General features: G+C 34.9%; 1 pseudogene; it reads right to left on the bottom strand.

The window, feature by feature from the left end:
• Positions 1-21,613, bottom strand: part of LOC134733238 (putative ankyrin repeat domain-containing protein 19) — a 259,365-nt pseudogene extending 237,752 nt beyond the window's left edge.
• Between the last annotated feature and the right edge of the window lie 5,356 nt (positions 21,614-26,969).

Here is a 26,969-nt window from a genome sequence, read left to right on the forward strand (position 1 = left end):
TTCAATGTAGGAGTCATATAATTCAGCCTGATTAATATAAGTATTTGCTCTAAATGACATTGGAAATATATATATCCATTATAGCTCATTTTAGCACATATGTTAATATTTCTGTTGCAGGATTCACTCAGTTATATCCTCATTAAATGTTGGTACACTTCGAAGATATCAAATGATATCAAATCAGCAATACTGAGCAGCTAGCTACATTTATGAATTTCTTATTTGCTAGTTGAAGTTACTTATATTTGTTACAATCTGGGAAGCTCTTAAAAATATAATTATGCCTTTAAATATATCTCTGCAAAAAAAACTTTTGGAAAGAATTTCTTTGGTGTCTCTGAGAACTGTGAAGTCTTAAGTCTGAACGGAATTAAAGGCATTTGTATTCATCCATTCTTTTTTTTTTTTTCCTGAGACGGAGTCTCGCTCTGTCGCCCAGGCTGGAGTGCAGTGGTGCAATCTCGGCTCACTGCAAGCTCCGCCTCCCGGGTTCACACCATTCTCCTGCCTCAGCCTCCCGAGTAGCTGGGACTACAGTTGTCCGCAACCACGCCTGGCTAATTTTTTTTTTGCATTTTTAGTAGAGACGGGGTTTCACCCTGTTAGCCAGGATGGTCTCGATCTCCTGACCTCGTGATCTGCCTGCCTCGGCCTCCCAAAGTGCTGGGATTACAGGCCTGAGCCACTGCACCTGGCAAGTGGTGTCTTTTCACTTAGTTTAAGTTTACTCAGTGATGAGGATATGAACATTTTTCTAATTGGCATTCACTTCCATAACTGTGAACTCTACCCAGTGACCAGTATCTGTGATGGTATTAAGTACCACCTGTTCAAGCTATTTATGTGTTGTAAATTAGTCCCTAATACCCCCTGTTTCCAAAGTCTTATGACATCTAAGATGAAATGATAATAGATAATTTCATTAATTTATAAAACTCTGACTGAAGATGGGAGAAAGATGTCTAAACTAATTCTTTAGATTATATTTATCAAGAACCAGACAGATTCTAATCATTCTACATGTACATTAAATATATTGAATTAGATTTCTCTTCTAACCTTTACAATAAATGCTATATGAGCTTGTGTGTTTATTTAGCTCCTGGAAAATATTAGCTCTAATCTCCCCTATTTCATGCTATTTATGTTTTAAACCTCGTTTCTGAATGTGCTTTGTTAATTTGAATTTTATTGGCCTAAACAAATTTTTTCTTATAATCAACATAAATTACATCGCCATAACTCATATGAAGTTTTCTTCCCTCCCTCAGAAAGTTGTGACCAAACAGGATTTTAATACATTGCAGTTTTTGTAGAACTCCTCTACCAACAATTTCATAGCTAGTTAACTGTTTAAATGCACACTTACTGTGCTAATGGTTGGAGAATAAGAGGTCAAGATGGTGGCTTTTACAAGGAACACATATTTCTGAGCTTATGGCCTGCAAAGCTAAGATAAATTTTAAGAGAGAGAAAAATATCCTAAGTATTTATATATTTAATTATGTTATATTTGAAGTCACATATTTAGGAAATGAAAGTAGGTGTTTTCAAACAATGTCAGTTTCTATCAGCATGCAGCAGGGGTATCCCTCTCCATGCACAGATGCACAGAAACGAGAGAAAAATTAAGTACTAAATTCTAGTGACTATTATAGGATGGTGCAAGTTTCAAGACATGTGAAAGAAAACACAAACTAAAATAATTAGTGAGGACTGTGATGTCCGATAAGGCAAGCAATGAATTCTCTCTTAGCCTCATCTTCTTCATTTGTAAAATTGTTAAATATTTTGCATGACTTCTTCATACTCAGACTTTAATTGTGGTTGGCTTAGAACTCTTTCTCTTTCAACATTGTCTTCATTTCTCCACCGTTTTACTAAATCTTAGTCGTGACTGTTGATATGTCCTCAAGTATCATATACGCACCACGTTCCTTGGAGGTGGTAGAGTGTAGTGAATAGTCAAACAGGTTCTGGGTTTAAATCCTGCATCCTCTGCTTTCTAGCTGTGTGATTTGGGTCAGGCTAGTTGCTATCTGAGCCTCATTTTCCTCATCTGATTGTTTTAAAGACAAAATAGTATATAAGACAAAAGAGTTAAACAATATGTGAAAATATTCCAGCCTCGGACACATCGAAATTCTCAAGAAATATTTACTGTTCTCAGAACAATATTCTATTCTATTCACAATAACAATTGTTACAATTTTTATGCCTGTTCTAAGTTAAAATCTCTACAAGTCCAAGGGTTAATCAAGAAACATTAAATGTCCCACAAATAATTATTTCTATTTAACATAATTTAATTTTAAAACAGTTTTAGGTTCACAGCAAAACTGAGCATTGAAGTGTAAAAGCTTTAAGATAATTTTTTGCCCTTTCAGTATTTAATTTATTTTATTTAGACCTGATTAATTATAAAATTATTTTTCCTTAGCCATGAGAATTCAATATTACGTTATAAAGATATTTCAACTGGAAAGCTTTTTTTTTTTTTTTTTTTTTTTGAGATGGAATCTGGCTCTGTCGCCCAGGCTGGAGTGCAGGGGCACGATCTCGGCTCACTGCAAGCTCCACCTCCCGGGTTCACCCTGTTCTCCTGCCTCAGCCTCCCTAGTAGCTGGGACTACAGGCGCCTGCCACCATGCCTGGCTAATTTTTTGTATTTTTAGTAGAGATGGTATTTCACCATGTTAGCCAGGATGGTCTCGATCTGCTGACCTCTTGATCCACCCACCTCGGGCTCCCAAAGTTAATTTTTGAATATATTTCAGATTTTGCTCTAGCATATTTAATGAGATATTAATGTCACTATACAATCTAAATTTTGGCATATCATTTTATGTCCCTCAGCGTGTAAAAATCCTTTGTCATTATAGCTTGTACTCTCTGTCTTTTAATAGTGAACTTAATGTATTTATACTAAATATGATTTTGACACATATGGATATATTTCTGCATCTTTAATAAAATTTCACTGTATTTTTACTTCTTTACTTTTTTCGTTTGTTTTCTGCTTTTCATTGACTTGATTGCATATTTTTGGGGGGTGTGTTGTTTGTATATTTCCTTTTCCATTTAATCTGTGTCGCTTTTCATTGCTCTTTAGTTATTAAATGTTGAACAAAGTGCATTAGCACTAATGAAGCACAAGGTTGCATTAGCAAAGTACAACTTGAAACAATCATCTCCTTCTACCTGAACAATTTAAAGGCTGTAGAAAATTTTAGATATGATCATCTCTTCCAGTTTTTATATTATTGCAATTTGTAAATATAATTATGTATTGTTTTTTAAATTCCAAGCTAAATAGTCATTATCCTTAATGTTATTATTGCTGTTACTTTGGTTATTGATTATTTAGATACACCAACGTGTTTTCAAGTTTCTGTATAACTCAGTGCCACTTAGATCTCACTCTTTTCTTCTCATTGAAGCATATATTTTGGTGCTCTTTGGTATGTAAACTCAATCATTTATTTGAATGTGTGTGTGTGTGTATGTGGCAGGGTCTCAGGCTGTCACCCAGGCTGCAGTGCTGTGGTGCAATCATGGTTCACTGCAGCCTTGACTTTCTGGGCTCAAGCAGGTCTCCCACCTCAGCCTCTTGGGTAACTGGGACTACAGGCATTTGCCACCATGCCCACACCAGGCTAATTGTTTGTATTTTTAGTAGAAATGAAGTTTCACTATCTTGTCCAGGCTGGTCTTGAACTCTTGAGCTCAAGCAGTCTGCTCTCCCGAGCCTCCCAAAGTGCTGAGATTACACGCATGAACAACCATGGCTGTCCTGAAAATTATCTTATTTTATATATCTTACTCTTAATAATTTAGAAAGGTTTAAAATAATAGATTGATGGATATTTTCTCTTAGCACTTTGAAGAGTTTAAAATCATAGGTTGATGGAAATTTTCTCTTAGCACTATTGTCTTTTATAATTTCAAGATGCTTTCATTTTAAATTATGAGTAGAAAACAGAAATTACCTAAAAGGGCACAATTACTAGACTGATAGTGTTATGGGTTGAATTGTGTACCTTCAGCAAATAATGAGGCGGTAATTCCAGTAGCTGTGAATGTGACCTTGTATGGAAATACAGCCTTTGCAGATGACCAAGTCAGGATGAAGTCATTAGGATGGGCCCAATCCAATATGACTCTGTAGTTACAAAAAGGAGAAATGTGGACACAGGGAAAGATAGGTATACAGAGAAGGCGATGTGAAGACACAGGAAGAATGCCATTGATAAGCCAAGCGATATGGTCTGTCTTAGCTCCTGTAACTCCCATGTGTTGTGGGAGGGATTTGGGGGAGGTAATTGAATCATGGTTGTAGTTTCCGTAACTCCCATGTGTTGTGGGAGGGATCTGGTGAGAGATCATTGAATCACGGGGTGGTTTTCCCCATACTGTTCTTGTGGTGGTGAATGAGTCTCACAAGATCTGTTGGTTTGATAAGGGGTCTCCTCTTTGCTTGGTTCTCATTCTCTCTTGCCTGCCGCCATGTGAAATGAGCCTTTCGTCTTCTGCCATGACTATGAGGCCTTCCCAGCACATGGAACTGTGAGTTCATTAAACCTCTTTTTCTGTATAAATTATCCAGTCTCTGGTATGTCTTCATGAGCAGCAGGAGAACAGACTAAAACACCAAGAAACACCCAAAGCTGCATGACATAAGGAGAGAGACTTCTCTGGAATAGCTTTTTCCTTGTGGCTCTCAGAAGGAGCCACCTTTTCAACACCATGATTTTAGACTTCTGCCTTCCAGAACTCTGAGACAGTACACTTATGGTTAAGCCACCCACTGTGCGCTGTTTTGTTAGGGCAGTCCCAGGAAACTACTACAGATACAAATCGTAAACAGAAACAAGAGCCAGGAGAAACCAGAACCTTCAACCCTCTATGCAGTACTCTGTCCTTTCTTTCTGGAGGTTTTCAGAAGGAATTTCAAGGATTCGGCAGGGGGTTGGTAGACCATGCTGGGCCCACTGTGTCCCATTCCTGCCAGATTCCTGCGGGAACTGCACGGTTTACTAGGTTACACTTTCTTTTCTGTTTATGGCTTCTCAGGATGCACACTTGACCCTATGCCCTCTCTTAATCCTGGCAACCCCCCATACTCTGCCTAAATAAATACCAGTGGACATAACTACCGACATGCCAAAGTCCTCAACATCTCATATTCCATGGAAGAGTACATAGACGGGCTCTTTATACTGTCATAGATTATACCAGCCGGGTATCCAAGTGATGTCAACAGGGCCCCAGTGTTTTTTAGACATTTTAATAAAAATTTCTTTTTAAAAAATCAGATTTTGCTATAGAGTCAGGCTTATAATCCCTATGTTCTTTTCTTGACAGTATGTTTTTCCAAAAGAATCCTCAGCCATCCACATAAAAACAGTTTCCATATATGCGAACTGGAAATTTTTATAACTGGTAGAAACAGACTAAAAACTGGACTTTCAAAAAATATAGTTGGCCTTTCCTGTGTACGAGCTCCGCATTCACAGATTCAACCAACTATGGATAGAAAATATAGTATTCCCAGATTGGGCAGCCCAAGGATGCAGAGGGCTCAGTTTTAATTTTCCCAGGTTATACAGGACCAATGTTGGAATTTTAGCATTTCTGGATTTTGGCATCCATCAGGGTTCTAGAACTAATCTCTCACGGAGAACGTGGAACCACTGTATATACCAATGGCAAATAAGCAGTGAAAATTTGCTTAACGCCACTAGTCATTAGGAAAATGCAATTAAAACTGCAATGAGATGCTCTATACAGCTACTAGGACGGCTATAATCAAATCACAGAAGACGGAGTACTGATGAGGATATGTAGAAACATCAGTGGTATAGTTGCTTTGGATAACAATAGGGAAGTTTCTTTTAAATTTAAATATACATTTATCATATGACTCAACTATCAATTCCTGGATGTTTACCCAAGAGAAATAAAAGCATGTTCATACAGAGACCCATTTGCTAATGTTTATAGCAACTTTATTTGCATGGCCTTAAACTAGAAATAATCCAGAGGCCCATGTATTAGTAAAGGTATAATCAAATGGAACACTAGTTTGCGATAAAAAAATACAATATAGACATATGTAACAGCATGAATAAATCTCCAACGCATTAAGTAAACTCAATAAAAAACAATCAAAGCTACATAGTATATGATTCAATTTTTGTGACATTATTTAATAGCCAAAACTGTAGCCACCCAAATCTGAGTGGGGTAGACAGGGGCTAGGTGTCAGGTTGGGGGCGAGGACTGATTACAAAGGGGCACCAGGTAACATAGTACTTTAGGTTGCTGTAACAGAATATCATAGACTGGGTAGTTTATAAACAACCAAAATTTATTTTTCACAGTTTTCGTGACCAGAAGTTCAAATTCACGTTACTGACAGACTCAGTGCCTGGTAATGACTCACTTCCTGATTCAGAGGTGGCTGTCATTCTTTTGTCTCCTCACATTGTAGAAGGACGGGATATCTCCAGGGTCTCTTATAAAAAGCACTAACTCCTTTGATTAAGTCTCTGTTCTTATGATCTAATCACCTTCCAAAGCCTCCAACTCGCAATACCATTATATTGGGTATTAGATTTCAGCATAAAATTTCAGAAGAATATAAAAATTGAATCTATAGAACAAGGGAATTTTTAGGATGAAACGTCTCCATTGAAGTGGTTGTTACACTACTGTAAACATTTGTCAAAATTCATCAAAATGAACACTTAGAAAATGCTGTTATATATCATTATCGTTTGGCTGTGTCCCTCCAAAAGGCATGTGTTGGAACATAATCCAATGAACCACTGTTGGGAGGTGGGGCCCAATGGGAGGTGTTTAGGTCATGAAGGCTGAAGCCTTGTGAACAGATTCATGCTGATTTAAAATAACTTAAAGCTGGGAGTTCAATCTCTTGCTGTCTCACCTTCCACCATGAGATGACACAGAAAGAAGGTCCTCACCAGACACTTGCCTTTGCATCTTGGATTTTCCAGTTTCCAGAACCATGAAGAATCTCTACAAATTGCCCAGTCTCTTATATTCCATTATAGCAGCACAGACTGAATGTAACTATACATGTATTGCATTTGAATGAATATTAGTAAGAAATTAAACATTCACCACAATAAAGGGATCTTTGAATGAGCACTGGGTCCCTCTGAGCAAGGCCATGGACAGATGTTATGTAAGAGAAAGGACTGGATCAGAACTTTGAGAGCAGAAAGCATCAAATATTCTACAGCTTGAGCCTTCTGTAATGGTAGCAGTAGGAACTGAAGATTCCTATGTTTTTGTTATCTTAGATGGTGAATTGGACTCCACTAATGGAGGGGCTTAAGATATCAGCAGCCATTTATTTTGTATAAACAGTTGTGCAAAATGAATGTGCCAATAAACCATAACAAAATAAATTGGGAGAGCTTCAAATCTAATCCACCTTTTAGGAAGTCTATGATGGATAGACTTGACCTACAGAATCTATGCACACTTTTGATAAGCCAATAATTTCCTCTCTATATAGATACCCCTAATTCAGGCTTCAGGGGCTAAAAAGTGTTCCCAGAGTTGCAACAAAATCATCAATACTTGAACAATATAACACACACTACAAGATTCCTTACTTTGAATGTTGAATATGTGTAGATATAGATACTAACAGAAGAAATTAAAGTTTGGCAGCTTTTGAAAGTGTAGTCATTCAAATATGTAAGGCACTGTTTGATGACACAACTAAAAATAAAGTTTTCATATTTCTTTTTTCAGTATTTTACATAATCTAGGGAGATATAAACTTCTGGCTAACAAAAAAATAAATGTTTGCTTAGGAAACAAGACTCCCAGACTTAAAAATCGTTACAAAAATACATATGTGACCAGCTATGTTTGGTTTCTCCGTTGTCTTTTGTTTGCATTCTAATTTTTCCAGCTTGAAGTATCTTGTCCTTACTCATTTTTAGACATCCAATACAGAGGTAATATTTATTTATTCAGTATTTGTCACTTTGAGAGTACTATGTTTTCTCAGATGTGAATCATCAAGTTGTTCTTGAATATTATACATTTCATTTTCAGGGTAGGATAAACTTTGTACCGATTATATTTGAATTTGTTACTTGAAGTGGAAATTGTATGTGATAGCAGAAAGGCTGAGTGCTTTGAAATGAGTAATACTGGATAGTGAAATATTGGTTAAAATTCTGGATCTTCCAGTGATAGCTGCCATCAAGGACACATTCCTTATCATTTTTAGCCTTAAGTCACTCACTTTGAACATGGAAATAATAAACACATTTTACAAAGTTATACTGGTGTGATGAGATCAGCATTCAGTAAAGGGAAGCTGATACGACTGTCAGTCAACGGATTCATCTAGCTATTTACCTACCGTTCTTTTGTTTTCCTCTCTGCAGCCAAAAGATTTAAGTTCAAATTCTGGATTGACAGTTTATTACATCTGTGACTTTTAGCAAATTATGTACTTTGCAGTCTAAAATTTCACATTTATAATGTATGATATTATTATTAAAGAGTCTATAAGAATCCAGTTTAGTGCCTGAAATATAGTAGGTGCTCATTTAATGACAGCTACTATTTCAACTTTTAGACATCACTATTACTACAAAACTGGCTTTGATATTTTACCTTTCTAAAATTTATTTTTTTGCTTCCTAAAATGCAGACTGTCCTACATCCAAACTACATTGGAAATTAAATATTTTAACGGAAAATAAAAATCACACACAGGTCAAGTAAGTTATAGTGGTTTTGAACAAAAGGCATACAATTTCTTTTTAAAAAAATATAAAAAGTACTAAAGCTATGTTCAACACGAATATACTTATATGTGTATTATATACATGCTGGAAATATCAGTTTTTAAGGGACTACATAGCAGCTACATGTTTTGATAATTGACATTATTCAGCAAATTATTCTAATACAGGAAGTATGTCAAATGATGAGTTCAGTATAACATTTTTATCTGCATTGCTTTGTTACTTTTGTGCATTACTATTAAATGCATTGTTATATGTTGCTGTAAGTTGTATTATTGCATATTAAAATCATTCTTAGATAAAATAAAAATCAACAAGGTCATTTGCACAGCTCGAGAAAATGTTTTTATCATACAGAGATTACGCATTTTTCTTTTAGCACTTTTTTTGCATGAAATCAATTGTTTCAGGGTTTTTTTTTTTAAAAAAACACATCTTCCAGGTAAAGTAAATATTTTCACTTTTAGCTACACATGGATATCCTCCATTATTTATGTTGTCATATACTTATCTTAGTAAAAGTTTGCCTAAAAATAACTGCTTATCCAAAGTGTACTTATGTTAAGTGTAGATATATTTTGAGTAAATAAAAAGCAGGTATTGTTTTCAGAGATAATCTTAAAAATGCTTTATCATGAATCTGGAGGTTAAATAGCTGGAAATGAAATCCAGAAGTAAATGATACCACTTGTAAACATACCTCTGACATTAGGAGTATACAGGAAATTATGACAAGTATCTGTTATCATAGATAAGTAAGGGTATCCCATGGGTAACTAAAAATGAGCATATTTAATGGGAGCCAAGTTTCGTATTTTTAAAAGACATGGAGAAATTTATTTTATAAGAAAAATCTGTTTAAAATGGAAAATCTTTGTAAAAAAACTACTCTTTTTAAAATCCTTTGCTAATGGCCTTCTTGAACTTTATCTTAATGTATATAAGAATTCTTCAAAAGTCACATTATATAATTAATTAAGGATACTAGAGAAAATTAGATACTGCAATGTGTCAACAATGTTTAGAACTGATGTTAAATAAGTCTGGGTGCAGTGCCTCACTCCTGTAATCCCAGCACTTTCGTAGGCGGGTCACCTGAGGTCAGGAGTTCAAGACCAGCTTGGCCAACATGGTGATACCCCAACTCTACTAAAAATATGCAAATTACCTGGGTGTGGTGGTGGATACCTCTAGTTACAACTACTCTGGGAGGCTGAGGCAGGAGAATTGCTTGAACCTGGGAGGTGGAGGTTACAGTGAGCCGAGATCACGCCACTGCACTCCAGCCTGAGAGACAGAGCAAGACTGTTAAAAAAAAAAAGAAAAAAAATCGCTGCTAAATACGTTTCTGGCTATTACTAATTTCTATTTGTGATGGTCTAGTTTGTGCTTTTCTTTTTAATAAAGACTTGTTTTTTAAAAGAAAGCACAGTGATCTGGATGATGTCTTATGGTAAAGCCTTGGGGTAAACTCCAAAGGGTAAGTATTAGCAGTGTCGATGCCACCTCATTACAGTAACCACAATACCACATTTAAAGTGAAAAAAAAATCAGACTTTTCTGAAGTGTCTTGCAAATTCAAATCCTTTCTATGATGGCAAATAAAACAGGAATTTGGAGCACCAAACTTGCCCCTTCCTCTGCAATAAACTAAACAAAAGTTTCAAACATGTTTTAGAATGAATTCCTAATTTTATACATCAAATGACCACCCTCTCATCACATTGAATACCTATGGTAAGAAATTAGAATTCTCTCTCTCGTCCTTCCTTGTTAGTGTAGGGTAGAAGGGATTTTTTTTTCTCATCCATCACTAGGTTCATGGCTGAAGCACCTATAACAAAAGGCAGTTTAACAACAGAAAAGCATACATATTTATTTAATGTAAATTTTATGTGACATGTGGACCTTCAGAAATGAAGACCCAAAGAAATGGCGAAATCTATGTATATTTATGCTTAGGTTGGATGGGGAGTAGACAGTCATGAGGAAGCATGATTGAACAGAAGGAGTATGATCTAATGGTAATAAGCTGGGGGAACTTAGCAAGGCCTGTTTGTTCATATTATTTTCTGTGTCCCAGTGTGACATTCCTTGTCTCCAGATATGAGGCACATGAGGCTCTTATCACATACTTCAGAGGAAGATCAGATTCTTTTTTTATTTTTTTTTTGAGACAGAGTCTCGCTCTGTCACCCAGGCTGGAGGGCAGTGGCGTGATCTCCGCTCACTGCAAGCTCCACCTCCCGGGTTCACACCGTTTTCCTACCTCAGCCTCCCGAGTAGCTGGGACTACAGGCGCCACCACCACACCCGGATAATTTTTTGTATTTTTAGTAGAGACGAGGTTTCACCGTGTTAGCCAGGATGGTCTCAATCTCCTGACCTCGTGATCCACCCACCTCGGCGGCGTCCCAAAGTGCTGGGATTACAGGAGTGAGCCACCGCACCCAGCTGAAGATCAGATTCTTTTACAGCTTGCTTCAGAGAAGAAGGATTGGAGAAGGTCAGAGACCTTTCTCCTTTGTGATTTTCTCAAATGTGAAGGTGCCATCTTCTGGGGTAGCACGTTCTGAACCCAATGCTCTGGGGTAGCGTGTTTCTATTTGTAGAATATCAAGAGAATGGTGTTGCATCTTTCAGAAAACCCAGTCTAGAAAATCTTAGGAATGAAATATACAACCTAATTTTATACATTTTTCTAATTTCTATTTATGGTTAATATTTGAAGAAACATTCCCTCATGCATATAGAGTTTTAATTTAATGTAAGTGGATAATATACATAATAATGCTGGTTGCAAAGATTTTGTGTTCCAGAAGAGTTCAATAATATTTTCCTTAAAGGTTGGCGTGGAAGAAGAAAATTTATTTCCAACATTTTAATCTTTGACTCTGCATTAGCCATTTTCAAGTAGATAAATTAATTTTTTTCACTTGAGTTATTTACTGAAAATTGGTGAACTTAATTGCTGAAAAGCTTTAGCTTTTGCTGTTTTTTTTTCGCTAATCATTGATTCAGTGATTACTATTTCTTTTCTATTTTCTTTATATGTACTGTAATTTCTCAATGGCATTCAAGAAACCCAGGAAAGCACATTGAAAGTGGAATTATTTGAGCTGGACATATACTTGTGCATTAAAAAATTCTCCAAATATGTCTTTAAAACTTAATTAAAAATGTCAACTTAGAAACTTAATGTGCCTGGGGCTTAATCCAGAGGACAGTGGTATCAGCTGAAACAGGAAGATAATGGAAGGGGATTTGAACTTTATGATAAGGACTCCTGGTCAGTTTAAGAAAGACAATGGCAGGATCAGAATATAAGTTACTGCCTGCTGTGTATATGCAGCAATAGTGGTTATACCTGGTTCTTTGTCTCCAAATCAGAGCACAGGCCCAACAAGAACAATCCTAGGTCCACTTATGAAGGAGGCTTATCCACTCAGTTGGAGGTATGGTTTCCCTGCATATTGCTGCCAACTTCCTGTCACTGCCCCAGAGGTTTAGAATTAGCATTAATGACCTTCAAACAGCTTAATTTCCCCAGAGTCATTGAACACAGCTAGTTGGCCCTACTAGGCTGAAAGCCATATGGCATCAATTGTAAATGTTTTGCTACCATTTCCCAACATAACCACCTGCCTGATTTACTGTTTGCTGGATACTCACCTTGAATGTGAATATGTCCACATAATTTTTTTCTTTAAATTAAGAAATGTAGTTTAAAATTATGATTCATTTTATCCTATTAAGATGTTGAAGGGGGATGCTGAAGAAGATTCACATTGTCAGTTTTGTATAAATCCACTTGTTGGAGAAAAGTGTTGAAATGAAATTAACAAAACCATCACATAAATATAAACGTGTAGATTGTTAAAATTACAGTTTTAGGAAATTTGCAACATAAAGTACAAGGTAAATAAATATCTCATTTTGAACTCACATATTTAGTACAAATTATTGCCCAAAATACATCCTAGGGCTTGGGGATATTTAGAAAAGAGAAGACCCCCAGAGCTATAAATCATTAAAAAACCAGATAGCTTAACTTCAAAATGCATTTTATTTTTTTTAGTCTTGGGTTTCAAGATAAAACCTTGAAGAAAACTGTAGAAGCCTTTTCTCTTAGCCATAAAATAGACTCCATATCCCTCCCTTTCCTACCATGTATACTCCCTTCACATTTATCTAATTGTATGCTGTCGTCTATATGCCTTCTTAGAAGTTGCAGGGGCTAATCTTGAGTCTGACAAAGGAAGCTTGGAGACTCAGCTGCAAAATTCCCAAGATTATTTCAAGGTGGCTGGCTAGTCAACAACCCCGCCATTGTTGAGATGCTGCCAGCTCGTGATTCAGGAGGACTGAGACACAAAATAGCCACCAGAGCAAGACACACAGACATTGTACTCAGCACAATTTTGCGCGCCTTCCTTATCAATTTTTCCACACTTAAACTCCTACCCTCACCCCCAAAATTGAAGTGGTTGCTTTGGATGGGAATCCGGCCACATCCCCTTTACTAGTTTTGGTTAGTAAAATCCCTTTCTTTCCACCAGACCTCACTTTTGTGAATTGGACTCTGCAAGTGGTAAGCATTCAGATCTGTATTCAGTTACAACGAAGTGATCTCTCTGCAATGGATACAGAAAAGATAGGTTCAAGGGGAAATATAGGGGAAGAGGGAGGGGGAACTTAAATAGGGGGGATAAATGAATTTGTGATAATTAAAAGCAGACATAGAGAAAATTCTGAAGGGAAACTGGTAATAGTGTATATGGAGACATTGTGCTCCTCAATGGAAATTTTGAGGGTACGATATTGTTTCCATGCATCTCCCTTTCAGCAATTCATCCCAGTGACTTGATGCAATGACATCACCTGTTCTCTTCTGAGGAAACAGTTTTAGACATTCAAAGCCCAGTTGTTCAATGTAGCCGAGATTCTTTAATTTCTATTTCAGCTAATTAGTAGCAATACAAACTCTTGCCAAACAAGAAATGTGAATTCTTAAAGATTAAATTTTATTTTCTCTCTATCTAGAGGTAGGAAACCAATCTTTCGGGAGGCACAAATTACGATGACAGCCAACATTCATTTATTCATTCCAAAATAAAGCCTTTATGTGTAATGAATTATTTTTCGTAATTCTAGAAAGTGGCGTGTTCCAGCAATTATAATTATAAAGTGTACTGTTTTTGGAGGGTAAAATAGTAAGTCACATCATTAAGGTCAAAATGATGTTTAAAGGAAAACTATAACTATGCCTTTAGTATATTAAAATTAGATAATATTTTATACATCTGTCCCTGCAAAATAAAACACTTTTCATATGTTTTCTTTGGCTCACACACAACTAAATTTGATGAGATAAAATATACAAATATTTGACAGGGTCAATTTCCTTTTCAAGTTGGATTTTAATTAATTCAATAAGCATGTATTGATGACCTACTGTATGCAATACATTTGGCTAAATTTAGCATATCTGATTTTGCTCTATCATCATGGATCGTGATGTTTGTGACGGGGGATGTTTGTGACTGGGAGCTTTTTTTTCCCATTAGCCAAATAAATAAGTAGGTAAATGCTTAAAGATTTTTTTAAAAATCCACGTGGTGTTATTTTGAGAGGTATAGAATTTATCTAAGCTCCAGTTCCTTCCATTGGAAAAATGCATATTTAAATGAGGTAATATGTATAAAGGCAATGGTGGCTGGGCACGGTGGCTTGTGCGTGTAATCCCCGCAATTTGGGAGGCCCAGGTGGGACGATCGCTTTAGCCCGGGAGTTCAAGATCAGCCTGGGCAACAGGGAAAGACCCAGTTTCTACAAAATATTTTTAAATTTAGCTGGGTGCAGTGGCACGTGCCTGTAGTCCCAGCTACTTGGGAGGCTGTAGCAGAAGGATTGCTTAGGCCTGGGAGGTTGAGGTTGCAGTGAGCTGTGATCGCGCTACTGCCCTCCAATCTGAACCACAGAGTGAGACCCTGTCTCTAAAAATAAATAAATACAGAAATAAATAAATAAAGACATACATACATACATACACAAAAAAGGCAAAGAGTAGGCCCTCAATAACATGAGCTAATATCAATCTGTATTTCCATAAATTGGTATCATTCTATGTATTCATAGCCTCCAAACTTGTTATAGTCCAGTCTTCGGCTCCTTTTCCTGTGGCTTTAAAAATTTATATTAGATAAGGAAAAGAATCACACTATATACTTATCCTTAACTGTTTTATAGTTATTTTCAGATTTACATTTCCTGTGGTTACCAAATTACAAATGGCTACATGTAAAAACATACCTTTCTGGACAGTTTAGTTTCTCAAAGTTCAGAGGAACTCATATGCACTTACATGTAAAAATTATATAAAATATGCATATGTTAACTTCTCATATATACTTGAAAGACACCTAACAAAATTGAGAGTTCGCAATGGCGTTACACACATATTTGAAGTTGCAAATAGAAAAAAACAGATATCCAGAAATCAGGCTGAGTTTATACCCTAGAGATATTTGCAATTCCTCCATAATAAAGTGACAAAATTTGTGACTTTGAAGCTAAAAATTATGTATAACTACATTTTACACAATTTTAGCCATCAACAACTTATATTAACAAATAAATTAAGTTATACATCAAGCCAGAAAAGATAGCAAATTTCTTATGTTCTAGTATGGGAAGAAGAAAGGCATTTTTAGTTTAAAATTTAGTATGCGACACAAAATGGCCAGATGGTGCACATAATCCATTTGTTGCAGGGCTTCTAGTTCTTTCTGTGCATTGGAAGAAAACCAGGTGACAAGTTAGGCAGCAGTTTTTATGTAGGACATTTCCAAATTGCATATAATCAGAGAATAAGGATCTAGAAGATAACTTCCAACTAAAAACAAGCCATTCTGACTCAAAGTCACAAGAATTCAGTCTTAATAATCACAAATGCTTTCTGGTCTCAAGCTTAAATATCTATTCTCTATTTTCTTTGGACTCTCAGTGTCTTAGAATTTTTGCACACATAGTCTTACATTTTCCTCTTCAGAGAATGGGATTGGCAGAAGAAATGAGAGAACTTTTTGCAGCCAGTCATTTTTTCCAAGATCACAGAGCTAGTCAATACACCCTGAGATTCACATAAAACATGAGAATAGCCAGTATGGGGTACCTAGAAATGAGGAGCACTGCAATTATAATACAAACAAAAATTATACCCCATTTTACTAGTTTGAATCATTACCACAATAAACATGGATTCATATGTTAGGCTGTGATAGAACCAAAAGAAGACATTTATGTGATTTTTTTTTTAATGGCATGCATCTGCTCGGGACAGGCTGTGCTTTTTAGAGGAACAAATTTATCCTTCAGTAAAAAATTCTGGAGAAGTGTGATATAAAAGATCAATTAAACTTGATATTTAAAGTCTTTGTACCAAAATAATGAATCTATTCATGAACAATACAAGAATGAGATTTGGCAGGAAAGCTATGTCAGTATATCTCATATCAGTGCCTAGCTAGGATGCTAATTCACAAGAAAAAATATTGTCATTCTCCAATGTCAGACGGTTATTTGAAGCCTGTCTGCTTTTTTTGGTAAAGATACTTTAAATAAGGAACCTGGGGAAAGAGTTACAGATATCTACTGGCATGAAGAGGAAGACTGTTTACTGAATAGAATTGAATGGATTTTTTTATGAGTATTGGTATTATTTCAATTTTCAATTAAAAAATAAACTGGTATATGCAAAATCTTCATGCTGTGGGCCATATTGAAAGATAGTAAATAATTGAAATAAAATGCCAAGATATTGGTGGGGACCCGTCTGCACCTACTAGGGTCTTGATGTTACCTGAGCCCCCTTAGGTATTTTAAATATGTGCCAGAAGACATGCTTCCCAGGACATGATTTTTCTATTCCTAAAAATAAGTTACAGGAAAAATAGACAAATGAAGACTAAATGTTTCAAGAGGGAACCCATATAATGGGTTAAATGAGGCATAGGATAGCAGTGTGTGAGGCATTTTGTATTAGAGCTCATTTAAAATACCATCGGTTACATGAGGTTTCAGAAAAAAAGAAAACAGCCTGTGTTCTGCATAAACAACTGTATGCAATGCATTGTAAAATGGGTATGAGGAATTAAGGAAAGAATGCCTTTTCTTCTGGTGTTCATCTTCCTCCTGGTTCCTAGCCAACTACAACAATTTGTTTTATAATCTTGCTTATGGCACCTTCCATGGCAACAGGTGCTTACTCATTTTGACAAATGTCACTTTATTAACAATCGTGATGTATGCAAAGAGGACTAACAATCCCTCTAGTTATGCAAAGGACAGGCACAGTACCCGCTGGGGATCAGAGCCTACCAACTTTGTGACAGCTCACAGTATATTTTCACTATTGAAGCCAATGGAGTATATATTGAATATACACTTTGTTCAAGGATTGGTCCTGCTTTATGCTTGAGGCTTATTTTATTTTCAACGTGTCCTGATTTATTAAACTAGTTTTATGATGGACACACCTAAAGAGCATCTGTCTCCTATACAGGAAATGGCCATGTTATAGCGACAAACTTGGCAATGTAGAAATAAACTTAGAAATGTAGGCAAATATGAGATGATACCTGAACATCATCTCAGCCACACCACAGTTATTGAGATATTGTTTTCTAAGGGTAAGGTCCAAACACTTTATCATATTTTTATATCTTGCATGTAGTAGATAATTTATATACCTACCAATCACACACACACACACACACTTAATGTCATAGCAATCTAATTAGAAATAAAAGTTTCTAAATTTCAAACAATGTGGAGCAAAACTATAAAATATTGTCTTAAGTTTTACAAATTTTTTAAAAAGGTGATTCACAGGATTATGGAGGATATTGATCCAATTGAATAAAACATAAAGCCCTGAATACTTCTCCACTCTTCCATTTTTATAGAAACTAAGAAGCAATTTAAGGATTTCTTTTTTAATGTGAAGAAAAATGTTTTGTTAGATTTTCTGCTAAATGCCATTTAAATAATCAATTTGCCAACATTTAGGGAAATTGAGTATGCCACTTCTCTAAAAAGCTTGTCATTTCTCTTTAGGGTAACGTGTAACAGAGATGCATAGGAAAATTCAGGGATGTGCTTTGAAATACTATTAGTAGATAGCAAATGGGGGATAGATGGATAAAAATTTAATCTATATATTACTGGGCAAGAGTTAAAAGGGATAAAGTATCTCTCTATACACATGGGTCTCAAAATTGGCCTCAAAAATGATACTGAGTTAAAAAACACTAAGTGAAACATGGTGAATATCACATTTCCCTGTGTAAATATAAAAATAGAAAAAATATAACAATCATTGTTGATATATATTTAGGAAAGAAAGGATTAATAGTTTAATATTGAGAGTAGATTAGACACACACATATATTAAATATATAAGAATTAGCCTTTCGATTTGTTAATCTTTTTGTTTTAATCTGCTGTATCTCTATTTACTATTTCATTCATTATTATTGTTGGTTTTTATAATTGCATTTCTTCTGCTTGGGTTTCTTATATTTTCCCTAATATCTTAAGTTAACTGTTGAATTTATCGGTTTTCAGACTTTATTGCTTTCTTGTATGTTTTAAATATGCTTTCCTATTTCCAAATCTACAAATTTTTCAAAAAAAAATGTTTTTTTCTGACTTTGAACTTCGTTGTGCTAAGAGAAGTATATCTGTCTGATAATTCCTTGGAATTGGCTGATATGTGCATTATGTCTTCCCCATGTGGTTCGGCTTTCTCTGAAGTTCCGTGCGTACCTGAGAACACTGTGTATTCCTTGGTATGATGGGTTTGTTGACTTCTTTATATGTTTTGAGGCAAGTTATTAGAGGCATCAAAGTTGAAATGAGTGTATAATTATCATTGTTTTATGATGTTTTCCATTCTATATGATGCTTTGTGCCTTAAAGACTTCACTCTATAATATTAATATAGATACACCAGCTTTCCTTTGACTAATATTTAAGCTGCCTAATTTCTTATCCTTTGTGTATCAGTTTTTCCATGTTTTTATTTTCATGTGTGATTCTTCGATAGTATAATCCTGGATCTTATCTTTTATTGAATTTAACCTTTAACTAGAAAGTTAATTTATTTACATTTATTAGGATTGCTGATATATTTGGATTCATTACCATCCTATTTCTTGTTTTGTATGTTCCTCTTTTGCTTCATCGCTTTTACTTTTTATCACTTTTTCTGCATCTTTTACATGAAGTTTTTATTTAAATTCTATTTCCCTCTTTATTCTTTTAATAGTTACCATGAAATTTTAACAGATTTATTTACTTAAAGTCTACATTAATCATTTTCTCTATTCCTTCTTTATATAACATAGGGACCTTAGAATTATAAAAATCAAATCACCTGCTAGTCTTACTTATTGTCCCATATTTTAATTATATCCTTTCTGTATTCCCAAATTTAATTTTTTTGTTATTTCACACAGACCCTGTGGTTTATCTACATGCTTTCCATGTTCTTCACTCAACATTTCTTCTTGTATCTGCAGCTTTCCTTTTGTAGTTATTTTCCATCTTGCTGACATATCGTCAAAAGTTTGTTGAAGTGTGAATCTATTCACTTTTAGGTTTCCTAAAGGGAGTTTTAGTTTTTCTTTTAGGTTTACTTACATCTTACTTTTGAATTATTTCACACATGACAAAATATGTGAGAGGAGTACAACTATTAATACTTCCTATATACCTTGCGCCCACATCCTTTACTTGTTTATGTTTTACTGAATGCACTTTATCATTCTCTCTCTCTTCATCCTCAGTGTTCATTTTATTACCATGTTGACAGGAAGAGTTGTTCTTGATATTAAGTAAGGATTTTAAATCAACTTATTATCACTGCAAATTTCCAAAAGACAGAAAGAAGGGTAACAGTGTGAATCTCTCTGGCTTCTAGTAGAAATGGAAATGTTGCTTAGATTGGAGGAAGGTCATAGAGCACTCAGAAGAAATATGATCGTATTGTCATCATAGAAGCAATATATTTGTCTTTTGTCTCCTTACTTGTTTATATTTTTTCAACTATTTAAATCAAACAATTTGAGGTGAAAGTTCACCACCACTCTCACCTACCAATAACAAGATAGAACAGTGGAAATATTAATTCACAAACATGTGTTTTCATTTTGATGATAGTCAGCTACTAATCTAGATGCTTGATATAAGAGACATTATCTAAGCTCTACCATACCTGTATCAGTAGAATTACTTCCCTATTATACATGAAGATATACAGGCATACCTTGGAGATATTACAGATTCAGTTCCAGACCACTGCAGTAAAGCAAACATTGCAATAAAGTGAGTCATACAAGTTTGTTGGTTTTCCAATGCATAAAAAAGTCATGTTTACATTACAATATAAGCAGCTGAGTGTGCAATAGAAGTATGTCTAAAAAACAATGCACATACTTTAATTTTAAAATACTTTATTGCTAAAATGCTAATGATTATCTGTTCCTTCATCAAGTTGTGATTTTTCACAGGTAAAGGGTTTGGTCCAAGTGTTGGTGGCAGCTGACCAATCAGGGTGGTGGTTTCTTAAAGTTAATGTGGCTGTGGCAATTTCTTCTAACAAGGCAGCAATGAAGTTTGCCACATTGGTTGACTTTTCCTTTCATGAAAGATTTTTTTTTTTTTTTTGTAACGTGATGCTGTTTGATAGCTTTTTCCCCACAGTACAACTTCTTTCAAACCCAAATTCTACCACTGCTTTATCAACTAAGTTTCTGTAATATTCTAAATTCTTTGTTGTTATTTGAAGAATGTTCACAGCATCATTACCAGGAGTAGATTCTATCTCAAGGAACGACTTTCTTTGCTCATCTCTAAGAAACAAATCCTAATGCATTAAAATTGTATCTTGAAACTGCAGCAACTCAGTCACATTTTCAGGCTCCAGTTCTAATTCTAGTTGTCTTGCTGATTCCACCACATCCGCATTTACTTCCACTGAAGAGTTAAACCCCTCAAGGTCATCTGTGAGAGTTGGACTCAACTTCTTCTAAACTCCTGTTATTGTTGATATTTTGGACTCCTCCCAGGAATCACAAATGTCCTTAGTGTCATCTAGAGTGGTGAATCCTTTCCTGAAGATTTTCAATTTATTTTACCCAGATTAATCAGAGTAGTCATTATGGCAGCAATAACCTTACCATGTTTAGTTCTTATGTAATAAAACTTGAAAGTTGAAATTACTCTTTGATTCAGAGGCTACAGAATGGATGTTGTGTTAACGAGCTTAGAAACACTAATATCCTTGTTCACCTCCATCGGAACTCTTGGGTGGTCAGGTACATTGTCAATGAACAGCAATATTTTGAAAGGACTCTTTTTTTTCTGAGCAGTAGGTCTCAAGAGCGGGATAAAAATATCCAGTAGACCATACTGTTAACAGATATGCTGTCATTCAGACTTTGCTCCATTTATAGAGTACAGGCACAGTAGATTTAGCATAATTCTTGCTATTTTCAGAATCGTTAATCAGTATTGGCTTCAACTTCAATTTACCAGCTGCATTAGCCCCTACCAAGAGTGTCACCCTGTGCACTGAAGCTTTAAAGCCAGGCATTGACTTATTTTCTAGCCATGAACGTCCTAGACAGCATCTTCTTTCAATATAAGTCTGTTTCATCTACACTGAAAATCTCTTGTTTAGTGTAACAAACTTCATCTATTATCTTAGCTAGATTTTCCAGATTATGTGCTAAAGCTTCTACATCAGCACATGCTACTACTTCACCTTGCACTTTTTCTTTTATTTTGGGATGGCTTCTTTCCTTAAAAATTATCAACCAACTTCTTCTAGTTTCCAACTTTTCTTCTTCATTTCTCTCAGCCTGAAGAGAATTGAAGATAATTTGGGCCTTGTTGTAGTTGGTTTGATTTTCTATCCAGACTGATAAAACGTTCTCCATATCAGCAACAAGCCTGTTTTACATTCTTCATCGTTCATTTGTTCACTGTAGTAGCACTGTCAATTACCTTCAAGAACTTTTCCTTTGTGTTCATAAGTTGGCTGTTTGTTATAAGAGACCTAGCTTTTAGCCTCTCTCAGCTTTCAACATGCCTTCTTCATTAAGTTTAATCATTTCCAGCTTTTGACTTAAAGTGGGAGATGTATGATGCTTTTCTTCTCACTTGAACACTTACAGGCCATTGCAGGGTTATTACTTGGTCTAATTTTAATATTGTTGTGTCTCAGGGAATAGTGAGGCTTGAGGAGAAGAAGAGAGATGGAAGAACAGCTAGCTGCTGAAGAAGTGGGAACACACATGATATTAATTAAGTTTGCTATCTTATATGTGCAGAGTGTATGGTGTCCCACAATTACAATAGTGACATAAAAGATCATTGATCACAGATAACCATAAGTAATATAATGACAATGATAAAATCTGAAATATTGTGAGAAGTATTGAACTGTGACCCAGAAACCAAAAGTGAGCACATACTGTTGGAAAAAATAGTGTGGATAGAATTGCTCAAGGCAGGCTGGCCACAAACCTTCAATTTGTAAAAAACACAACATCTACAAGAAAAGTGCAATGAAACAAAGTACGCTTGTCATTGCTCCAGGTTACAGAGAAAAAAAGTGGAAGAGATTAGATTCAAATCAAATCTCTCTGATGCCAAAATCCATGATCTTAATCATTAAATACATTGCTTCCAATTTTATGTCTAGATAATATATATTTCATAGGTTTTATATAAAAATCTATTGTTTAACCTCATCTCATTAGTAATATATATATAATATTCAGAAAGTTTAATTAAACAATGGTTGCTTAAATGAACTACTGCTTTATTAAGCAAGAAACAAATCTTAATCTGTAATATATATTTAGAAGTAGCATTTATAACATTAAAATAAGCCATGATGGTTTTTCCAAAATAATGAGAAAATGACCCCTTAAATCAATTATACTTTAAAAAGAAAGATGCCTGTTTTGTCTGTCTTTATGAAGGAGATGAAATTTGGCAAGGCAAAAACTATAGATTGTTAAAAGAAGCAAGTTAACTCATGTTTATGTTTTATAACTTATTTTATTTTTTAAAACAACCTTGAGTAGAGTTTTCTTTGTATTTATTTTGTACTATTTTAAGATGTATAGGTCATTTGCAAGTAGTTAGTTGCTGAATTTTCGGTGCAATCCAAATACTTAGTTTAGTATTACCTGTGGTTTACCTGCTAATTTAAAAAAATGACTATAACATGCAAATTAAGATTATAACCACGCATTTTCAACTGCAAACTATATGGAGAGAGTATTCGTTATGAAAAAGATAAAAAATAAAAATCACATAGTTTCTATTTTCTTTGCAGTTTAAAAATGAATTGGAAAATGAATTAGTAATAATGTTTAAAATGCATTTAATTGTGTTTTTTAATGTTGCATGGCATAAAATTTTAATAGCTCGGTTAGAAATCTATGTCTGAACTAGATTTCAGAGAAATTGTTTTCCTCTTTCTATTGGTGAAATACAAACTGCTGTGTCTTGATATGACCACTTGATGGAACTCTTTCATTTTGCTTTCAGCAATCTCTAAGCAGTGACAAACTTACCTTTCTTGGCAGGTATAAAAGTGTATATAAGTATGTATGTGTGTATATATACATGTATATGTATGTGTGTGTGTGTATATATATGTATATATATGTGTGCGTATGTATATATGTATATATATATGTGTATATATGTGTATATATATATCTATGCTTAAAGGAATTCGTTATTTGGCACATTTAGTATTCTCTACCGTTTTTTATGTATGTGAATTTTATTTATTTCTATGGAGAACCACAGTGTTAGTAAGTCGACCTGTAGAAAAAGAAATAAAATTCTACTTCTTAAATAAACTCTTGTTCTCATTTCCCTCCAAGAATTTTTTGCAAAAAATTAATTTTAAATAATTCTAAATATTTAAATATAATAATATCCAAGATGTTATTTGCTTTATAATCAAACTGAAACTGTATTTCTGGAATGCCTTCAAAATTCATAGTCAGAAGCATTCACAAGGTCTTGGGAATTAGAGGGTGTTAGGTAGCTGTGGGAACTTCCTAACAATTATCCTTATTAAGAAAGATAGTTTGAGAAGGGGAGAGATTGATTTTGAAGTGAAGCTTTCAATAAAGTCATATAGAACAATTAGGAAAAACTAGAAGTGAAGGATGGGGTGAAAATCACCTTCTCTTCATTGAAAACATTGACGCTATAGGTCATCCAAGAGCTGTGGATTAGGTATCAATCATCTATTTGTGACTTTTCATTTAAACTTTCTGAAGTTTTGCATAAAATAGGGATAATCGTAAATCTCTCACGAGGCTCAGATACAATAAAACTCACTGTAGTAATACATTTGTAAACTCTAAAAACATCGTGGAACTAGTAGTTGTTGGAATGATCACATTGTTGTAAAGAAAGCCCACATTAAGCATGTCAGCATATCTCGGAGAAAAAGGCCGTCTTCGGTAACTCTACCTTACAAAATATTTTCCATGCTCTGTAGTGTCTGGCTCCTAGTCAGAAGAATCTCAAGGAAGTAAGGCCTCTTTTTTGTTTGCCATTTATTCTAAGTGATCTCTGCCACTTTAGTGGCATCTAGTCCTATGCTAATGGTGGCCAAATCATTTTTCCAGTCCAGAATCTCTACATGAACTCCACCATCCTATTAGACACTTTCTCCCCAATATTCTGGAAACTTAAATTTCTCTGTCTTAAACCAAACTCACTGTGTTTATTCTGCAAAACTGTTGCATACACTTGGCTGACAGAGTTTTTGGTTTTTAAATTGATGACCGTGATTAATTTCTCTTTTGGCTCCCCAGTACCCAGCCTACAGTAGTCAGTGACCGATTAACCATTGAATGAATGAAGTATTTTGAAGCTCAAGACACAGATTTGACCTAATGGTGATAATTTCAAACATTAATTTGTTTTATTGTGACTCTGTTAGAGATTGGCTTATACAATATTACTTTCCTAGTGATTCTTGTTTTTATCTATTTTTGGTCTACACAAGGCATTGAAAATATAAGTCACTGAATGTGCCCTCATTTTCAGAGTTTAAAAGAAACTTCATTGCTGCACTAATGATAAACATTTAATCAACCCATTTTTAGGAATAAGTTATAAAACACTATTAATGCTTTTTCTCTATATACACTTTTTCTTCTTGAATTACTGGAGTGAGGAAATTCACTTAAGAGTAATGTCTTTCAATAAGAGCAGCTGTAAGGGAAAAGCATATTTTCACTGCCAAGAAAAACTATCAGATAAAATACATTCATTGTACAAAAAAATTACAAACGATTTCTGTAGACATGCAATATGGTATGTACTATTGAATGTGTTGGGGATAAAGTAATAAACAAAAGTACATGTCCTTACATTCTTTGAGCTTGTGTGGGAAACCCAATATAAACAAATGTGCTATTTATATTTCGGTTTAAATTATTTTATTTCAGGTTGCAACAGAACTATACAAAATGTGAAGTAGGGAAGGTGATGAAGTAACAGAGGCTGCTATTTTCTAATGGGTTGTCAGAGAAGATCTGTCTAAGGGGAGACTTTATATAGATATCTGAGTGAAATGATGGGCCAAGGCATTTCGGGAAGACATTTTGGATTGCCTCGAGAGGTCTCAAGAACCTTCCAGGGCTCTCCAGAACCCCTCTTCAGGGATCTCTGACAAGATACTGATTACAGAGATGTCTGAGGACAGAGCTGGGACAATCCAACATTTGTAGTACTGATGCAAAGAAAGCCCACCAAAAGAGATTTAGATCATTTCTATAGTTCTATAAAAATGTTTTTATGACTCCCAATTTTCATTTAGTTAGCGTATTTTTTCTTCTTCATGTCACCTTTACCCTTTGGTTGACTGTAAAGGAATCCATACACTTACGCAATGTATTCTGTAACAGCATAAGCTGTTTTCAATGATGGGAGCATCAATTTATAGGTAAGTATAACTCAATTAAAGCACATAAGTTCAGGTACTAAAATCAATACAAAGAGCATATTCTGGTACCTCCCAGTCGCCCGCCTCCGGTTTACATATGCTTAACATTTCTGGTGGACAGAATCTTGCTGCTTGTTTGGGATTCTTGACATCACAATATTCATCGTAGAGTAGGCATGCAATGCTTTTAATTTAAATCAATAAGTTAATTTCAAGGGGCAGGGAAGTGAGCAAAAGGGGGCTTATGACCCTTTTTCCTAAAGAGCAACCAATGGTCAGCCACCATTGATTGCTACACAAGGCCACTCCTGAGATCCCAGTTCTAATATCATAAATAATCAAGTACATGAAAATAATAGAAAATGAAACCCATCCTTTTCTGACAACAGTGTCTTGCTTCTGGAGATAAAACTAATGATTTTCCCAGAAAATTTTTAAGCAACATTTGGAGGAAAAGCTAAAGAGAGATTTGAATATTATTCCTTTAGGACAGGATTGCCTGGTAACTTACAGGGCACCTATTTAAATGTGAACTTCAGATAAGCCTCTAAGTATTTAAGATGTTCTTATACTAAAAAGTTATTTGTTTTTTACATGAAATTGAAATATAAGTAGAAATCCTATATTTTTATTTGCTAAATCTGACAATCCTATGTTAGGAATACTTTAGACAGATGAGGGTAAGATACTTTCTCTGGAAACATCAAGCAAGCTATTTTTGTTAGTCCATCAATCAAAGCCAAGGAGCCAATAGGATAGATTAGTATGGCTAAATGTCTTAGGCTATTGGCAAAAATGTGTGGGTGTAGTATTTTTCAGGACAAAATAAAAGAAAGGAAGTTAGCTTTTAGATGGATGAAATGTTCTTTCTTAGCTATGATTTTATTAAAAATATACTGAGATGAGAAAATCAATCCTTTCTCAGATGAGAAGAAATCCAAACATAAGCGCAATAAAACGTGTGAAAGCAATAAAATACATGCTATAGAATTCAACCATATTCCAATATATACTGATAGAGCAAATATGAGAGAGGATAATAATACATGAAGCTAAACTATGCCCTCTTCCATGAAAAATCATAGGCTCAAATTGTCTATGGAGGGGCT

Source organism: Symphalangus syndactylus, chromosome 17 (assembly GCF_028878055.3).
Source record: "Symphalangus syndactylus isolate Jambi chromosome 17, NHGRI_mSymSyn1-v2.1_pri, whole genome shotgun sequence".
Lineage (NCBI taxonomy): Eukaryota > Metazoa > Chordata > Mammalia > Primates > Hylobatidae > Symphalangus > Symphalangus syndactylus.